The following is a 6,916-nucleotide window of genomic DNA, read 5'->3' as shown; positions in this document are numbered from 1 at the left end:
CCCAAACCCTAGCCCTAACCCTAACCCGAACCCTAACACTAAGCCTAACCCTAGCCCGAGCACTAGCCCTCACCCTAACCCTAGCCCTAACCCTAACCCGAACCCTAACCCTAGCCCAAACCCTAACCCTAACCGTGGCCCTAACCCTAACCAAAGCCCTAGCCCTAGCCCTAACCCTAACACTAACCCTAACCCTAACCCTAACCCTAGCCCAAACCCTAACCCTAACCAAAGCGCTAACCCTAGCCCTAACCCTAACACTAACCCTAACCCTAACCCTAACCCTAGCCCAAACCCTAACCCTAACACTAACCCTAACCCTAGCCCAAACCCTAACCCTAACCGTGGCCCTAACCCTAACCAAAGCCCTAACCCTAGCCCTAACCCTAACACTAACCCTAACCCTAACACTAACCCTAGCCCTAGCCCAAAACCTAACCCAAACCCTAACCAAAGCCCTAACCCTCGCCCAAACCCTAACCCTAACCCTAACCGTGGCCCTAGCCCTAACCAAAGCCCTAACCCTAGCCCTAACCCTAACACTAACCCTAACCCTAACACTAACCCTAACCCTAGCCCAAACCCTAACCCTAACCCTGACCAAAGCCCTAACCCTAGCCCTAACCCTAACACTAACCCTAACCCTAACCCTAGCCCAAACCCTAACCCTAACCCTAACCGTGGCCCTAGCCCAAACCCTAACCCTAACCCTTACCAAAGCCCTAACCCTAGCCCTAACCCTAACACTAACCCTAACCCTAACCCTAACCCTAGCCCAAACCCTAACCCTAACCGTGGCCCTAACCCTAACCCTAACCAAAGCCCTAACCCTAGCCCTCACCCTAACACTAACCCTAACCCTAACCCTAACACTAGCCCTAACCCTAACCCTAACCCTAACCGTGGCCCTAACCCTAACCATAGCCCTAACGCTAGCCCTAACCCTAACACTAAGCCTAACCCTAGCCCGAGCCCTAGCCCTAACCCTAACCCTAGCCTAACCCTAAGCCTAACCCTAAGGGAGCAATTTGAAAGTGTGGCCGGCGCGAGGGACGCCTGTGCGGGCGTGGAGAGTCGATGTGGAGTCCTTGTGAGCATGGAGTGTGTTGTAAGGGCGTGTTTCTGCCTGTGCCTTGACCCTAACACTAACCCTAACCCTAGCGCTAACCCTAACCGTAGCCGTCACCCGAACCCTAACCCGAGCCCTAGCCCTAGCCCTAACCCTAACCCTAACCCTAACGGAGCAATTTGAAAGTGTGGCCGGCGTGAGGGGCGCCTGTGCGGGCGTGGAGAGTCAATGTGGAGTGCTTGTGAGCATGGAGTGTGTAGTAAGGGCGTGTTTCTGCCTGTGCCTTGACCCTAACCCTAACCCGAACCCTAACCCTAACCGCGGGTGCGGGGGGTTGAACAAACACCGGGGAAGCCATTAACCACCAGCGGGGAGTACATTAAGCAGTTGCCCTTAGTCTCAGGAGCAGCGGGGAACAGATTATCCAACAGCCGGGAAAACATTCACCAACTTCGGGGGAAAACATGAACGAAATATCGGGAAGACATGAACCAACGGCAGGCAAAACACTGGGGAAGCCAGGAACCAACAACGGGGAGTACACTAAGCAGCTGCCCTTAGTCTCAGGAGTAGCGGGGAAGAGATTAAGCAGCAGCCGGGAAAAGATCAGCCAACCGCGGGGGAACTCATTAACCAGTGTCGTGGGAACGCATTAACCAGTTTCGTGGGAACTCATTAACCAGTTTCGGGAAAACTTCCACCAAAGGCGGGGAAAGCATCAACCAACGGCGGGGAAGCCATTGTCCAACAGGGGGGGGGGAGCACATCAAGCAGCTGCCCTTAGTCTCAGGAGCAGCGGGGAAGAGATTAAGCAGCAGCCGGGAAAAGATCAGCCAACCGCGGGGGAACTCATTAACCAGTTTCGTGGGAACTCATTAACCAGTTTCGGGAAACCGTCCACCTAAGGCGGGGAAAACATCAAACAACGGCGGGGAAGCCATTGTCCAACAGGGGGGAGCACATTAAGCAGCTGCCCTTAGTATCAGGAGCAGCGGGGATCAGATTAAGCAACAGCCGGGAAAAGATCAGGAAACCGCGGGGGAACTCATTAACCAGTTTCGTGGGAACTCATTAACCAGTTTCGGGAAAACATCAACCAAAGGCGGGGAAAGCATCAACCAACGGCGGGGAAGCCACTGTCCAACAGTGGGGAGCACATTAAGCAGCTGCCCTTAGTCTCAGGAGCAGCGGGGATCAGATTAAGCAACAGCCTGGGAAAAGATCAACCAACCGCGGGGGAACTCATTAACCAGTTTCCTGGGAACTCATTAACCAGTTTCGTGGGAACTCATTAACCAGTTTCGGGAAAACCTCCACCAAAGGCGGGGAAAGCATGAACCAACGGCGGGGAAGCCATTGTCCAACCGGGGGGAGCACATTAAGCAGCTGCCCTTAGTATCAGGAGCAGCGGGGTACAAATGAACCAGCAGCGGGGAAAACAACTTCGTGGGAACTCATTAACCAGTTTCGTGGGAACTCATTAACCAGTTTCGGGGGAACTCATTAACCAGTTTCGGGAAAACTTCCACCAAAGGCGGGGAAAGCATCAACCAACGGCCGGGAAGCCATTGTCCAACAGTGGGGAGCACATTAAGCAGCTGCCCTTAGTATCAGGAGCAGCGGGGATCAGATTAAGCAACAGCCGGGAAAAGATCAGCCAACCGCGGGGGAACTCATTAACCAGTTTCCTGGGAACTCATTAACCAGTTTCGTGGGAACTCATTAACCAGTTTCGGGAAAACCTCCACCAAAGGCGGGGAAAGCATGAACCAACGGCGGGGAAGCCATTGTCCAACCGGGGGGAGCACATTAAGCAGCTGCCCTTAGTATCAGGAGCAGCGGGGATCAGATTAAGCAACAGCCGGGAAAAGATCAGCCAACCGCGGGGGAACTCATTAACCAGTTTCCTGGGAACTCATTAACCAGTTTCGGGAAAACTTCCACCAAAGGCGGGGAAAACATGCACCAACGGCGGGGAAGCCTTTGTCCAACAGGGGGGAGCACATTAAGCAGCTGCCCTTAGTATCAGGAGCAGCGGGGTACAAATGAACCAGCAGCGGGGAAAACAGCTTCGTGGGAACTCATTAACCAGTTTCGGGGGAACTCATTAACCAGTTTCGGGAAAACGTCCACCAAAGGCGGGGAAAACATCAACCAACGGCGGGGAAGCCATTGTCCAACGGGGGGGAGCACATTAAGCAGCTGCCCTTAGTATCAGGAGCAGCGGGGAACAGATTAAGCAACAGCCGGGAAAAGAACAGCCAACCGCGGGGGAACTCATTAACCAGTTTCGTGGGAACTCATTAACCAGTTTCGTGGGAACTCATTAACCAGTTTCGGGAAAACGTCCACCAAAGGCGGGGAAAACACCAACCAACGTCGGGGAAGCCTTTGTCCAACAGTGGGGAGCACATTAAGCAGCTGCCCTTAGTATCAGGAGCAGCGGGGATCAGATTAAGCAACAGGAGGGAAAAGATCAGCCAACCGCGGGGGAACTCATTAACCAGTTTCGTGGGAACTCATTAACCAGTTTCGGGAAAACTTCCACCAAAGGCGGGGAAAACATGCACCAACGGCGGGGAAGCCATTGTCCAACAGGGGGGAGCACATTAAGCAGCTGCCCTTAGTATCAGGAGCAGCGGGGTACAAATGAACCAGCAGCGGGGAAAACAACTTCGTGGGAACTCATTAACCAGTTTCGTGGGAACTCATTAACCAGTTTCGGGAAAACGTCCACCAAAGGCGGGGAAAGCATCAACCAACGGCGGGGAAGCCATTGTCCAACAGTGGGGAGCACATTAGGCAGCTGCCCTTAGTATCAGGAGCAGCGGGGATCAGATTAAGCAACAGCCGGGAAAAGAACAGCCAACCGCGGGGGAACTCATTAACCAGTTTCGTGGGAACTCATTAACCAGTTTCGTGGGAACTCATTAACCAGTTTCGGGAAAACGTCCACCAAAGGCGGGGAAAACATGCACCAACGGCGGGGAAGCCATTGTCCAACAGGGGGGAGCACATTAAGCAGCTGCCCTTAGTATCAGGAGCGGCGGGGATCAGATTAAGCAACAGCCGGGAAAAGATCAACCAACCGCGGGGGAACTCATTAACCAGTTTCGTGGGAACTCATTAACCAGTTTCCTGGGAACTCATTAACCAGTTTCGGGAAAAATTCAACCAGAGGCGGGGAAAGCATCAACCAACGGCGGGGAAGCCTTTGTCCAACAGGGGGGAGCACATTAAGCAGCTGCCCTTAGTATCAGGAGCAGCGGGGTACAAATGAACCAGCAGCGGGGAAAACAGCTTCGTGGGAACTCATTAACCAGTTTCGGGGGAACTCATTAACCAGTTTCGGGAAAACTTCCACCAAAGGCGGGGAAAGCATGAACCAACGGCGGGGAAGGCATTGTCCAACCGGGGGGAGCACATTAAGCAGCTGCCCTTAGTATCAGGAGCAGCGGGGATCAGATTAAGCAACAGCCGGGAAAAGATCAGCCAACCGCGGGGGAACTCATTAACCAGTTTCGGGGGAACTCATTAACCAGTTTCGGGAAAACGTCCACCAAAGGCGGGGAAAACATCAACCAACGGCGGGGAAGCCTTTGTCCAACAGGGGGGAGCACATTAAGCAGCTGCCCTTAGTATCAGGAGCAGCGGGGTACAAATGAACCAGCAGCGGGGAAAACAGCTTCGTGGGAACTCATTAACCAGTTTCGGGGGAACTCATTAACCAGTTTCGGGAAAACTTCCACCAAAGGCGGGGAAAGCATGAACCAACGGCGGGGAAGGCATTGTCCAACCGGGGGGAGCACATTAAGCAGCTGCCCTTAGTATCAGGAGCAGCGGGGATCAGATTAAGCAACAGCCGGGAAAAGATCAGCCAACCGCGGGGGAACTCATTAACCAGTTTCGTGGGAACTCATTAACCAGTTTCGGGAAAACTGCCACCAACGGGGGGAAAACATGCACCAACGGCGGGGAAGCCATTGTCCAACAGGGGGGAGCACATTAAGCAGCTGCCCTTAGTATCAGGAGCAGCGGGGTACAAATGAACAAGCAGCGGGGAAAACAACTCCGTGGGAACTCATTAACCAGTTTCGTGGGAACTCATTAACCAGTTTCGGGAAAACGTCCACCAAAGGCGGGGAAAACATGCACCAACGGCGGGGAAGCCATTGTCCAACAGGGGGGAGCACATTAAGCAGCTGCCCTTAGTATCAGGAGCAGCGGGGTACAAATGAACCAGCAGCGGGGAAAACAACTTCGTGGGAACTCATTAACCAGTTTCGGGGGAACTCATTAACCAGTTTCGGGAAAACGTCCACCAAAGGCGGGGAAAACATCAACCAACGGCGGGGAAGCCATTGTCCAACAGGGGGGAGCACATTAAGCAGCTGCCCTAAGTATCAGGAGCAGCGGGGATCAGATTAAGCAACAGCCGGGAAAAGATCAACCAACCGCGGGGGAACTCATTAACCAGTTCCGTGGGAACTCATTAACCAGTTTCGTGGGAACTCATTAACCAGTTTCGGGAAAACGTCCACCAAAGGCGGGGAAAACATCAACCAACGGCGGGGAAGCCATTGTCCAACAGTGGGGAGCACATTAAGCAGCTGCCCTTAGTGTCAGGAGCAGCGGGGATCAGATTAAGCAACAGCCGGGAAAAGATCAGGAAACCGCGGGGGAACTCATTAACCAGTTTCGTGGGAACTCATTAACCAGTTTCGGGAAAACCTCCACCAAAGGCGGGGAAAGCATGAACCAACGGCCGGGAAGCCCTTGTCCAAAAGTGGGGAGCACATTAAGTGGCTGCCCTTAGTATCAGGAGCAGCGGGGATCAGATTAAGCAACAGCCGGGAAAAGATCAGCCAACCGCGGGGGAACTCATTAACCAGTTTCGTGGGAACTCATTAACCAGTTTCGGGAATACTTCCACCAAAGGCGGGGAAAACATGAACCAACGGCGGGGAAGCCATTGTCCAACAGTGGGGAGCACATTAAGCAGCTGCCCTTAGTATCAGGAGCAGCGGGGTACAAATGAACCAGCAGCGGGGAAAACAGCTTCGTGGGAACTCATTAACCAGTTTCGTGGGAACTCATTAACCAGTTTCGTGGGAACTCATTAACCAGTTTCGGGAAAACATCCACCAAAGGCGGGGAAAGCATCAACCAACGGCGGGGAAGCCATTGTCCAGCAGTGGGGAGCACATTAAGCAGCTGCCCTTAGTATCAGGAGCAGCGGGGTACAAATGAACAAGCAGCGGGGAAAACAACTCCGTGGGAACTCATTAACCAGTTTCCTGGGAACTCATTAACCAGTTTCGGGAAACCTTCCACCAAAGGCGGGGAAAACATGCACCAACGGCGGGGAAGCCATTGTCCAACAGGGGGGAGTACATTAAGCAGCTGCCCTTAGTATCAGGAGCAGCGGGGATCAGATTAAGCAACAGCCGGGAAAAGATCAGCCAACCGCGGGGGAACTCATTAACCAGTTTCGTGGGAACTCATTAACCAGTTTCGGGAAAACATCAACCAGAGGCGGGGAAAACATGCACCAACGGCGGGGAAGCCATTGTCCAACAGGGGGGAGTACATTAAGCAGCTGCCCTTAGTATCAGGAGCAGCGGGGTACAAATGAACCAGCAGCGGGGAAAACAACTCCGTGGGAACTCATTAACCAGTTTCGTGGGAACTCATTAACCAGTTTCGGGAAACCTTCCACCAAAGGCGGGGAAAACATGCACCAACGGCGGGGAAACCATTGTCCAACAGGGGGGAGCACATTAAGCAGCTGCCCTTAGTATCAGGAGCAGCGGGGTACAAATGAACCAGCAGCGGGGACAACAACTC

The sequence above is a fragment of the Mustelus asterias genome, unplaced genomic scaffold, assembly GCF_964213995.1.
Source record: "Mustelus asterias unplaced genomic scaffold, sMusAst1.hap1.1 HAP1_SCAFFOLD_3390, whole genome shotgun sequence".
NCBI classification, from domain to species: domain Eukaryota; kingdom Metazoa; phylum Chordata; class Chondrichthyes; order Carcharhiniformes; family Triakidae; genus Mustelus; species Mustelus asterias.
Note: the sequence above shows the minus strand (reverse complement) of the source record.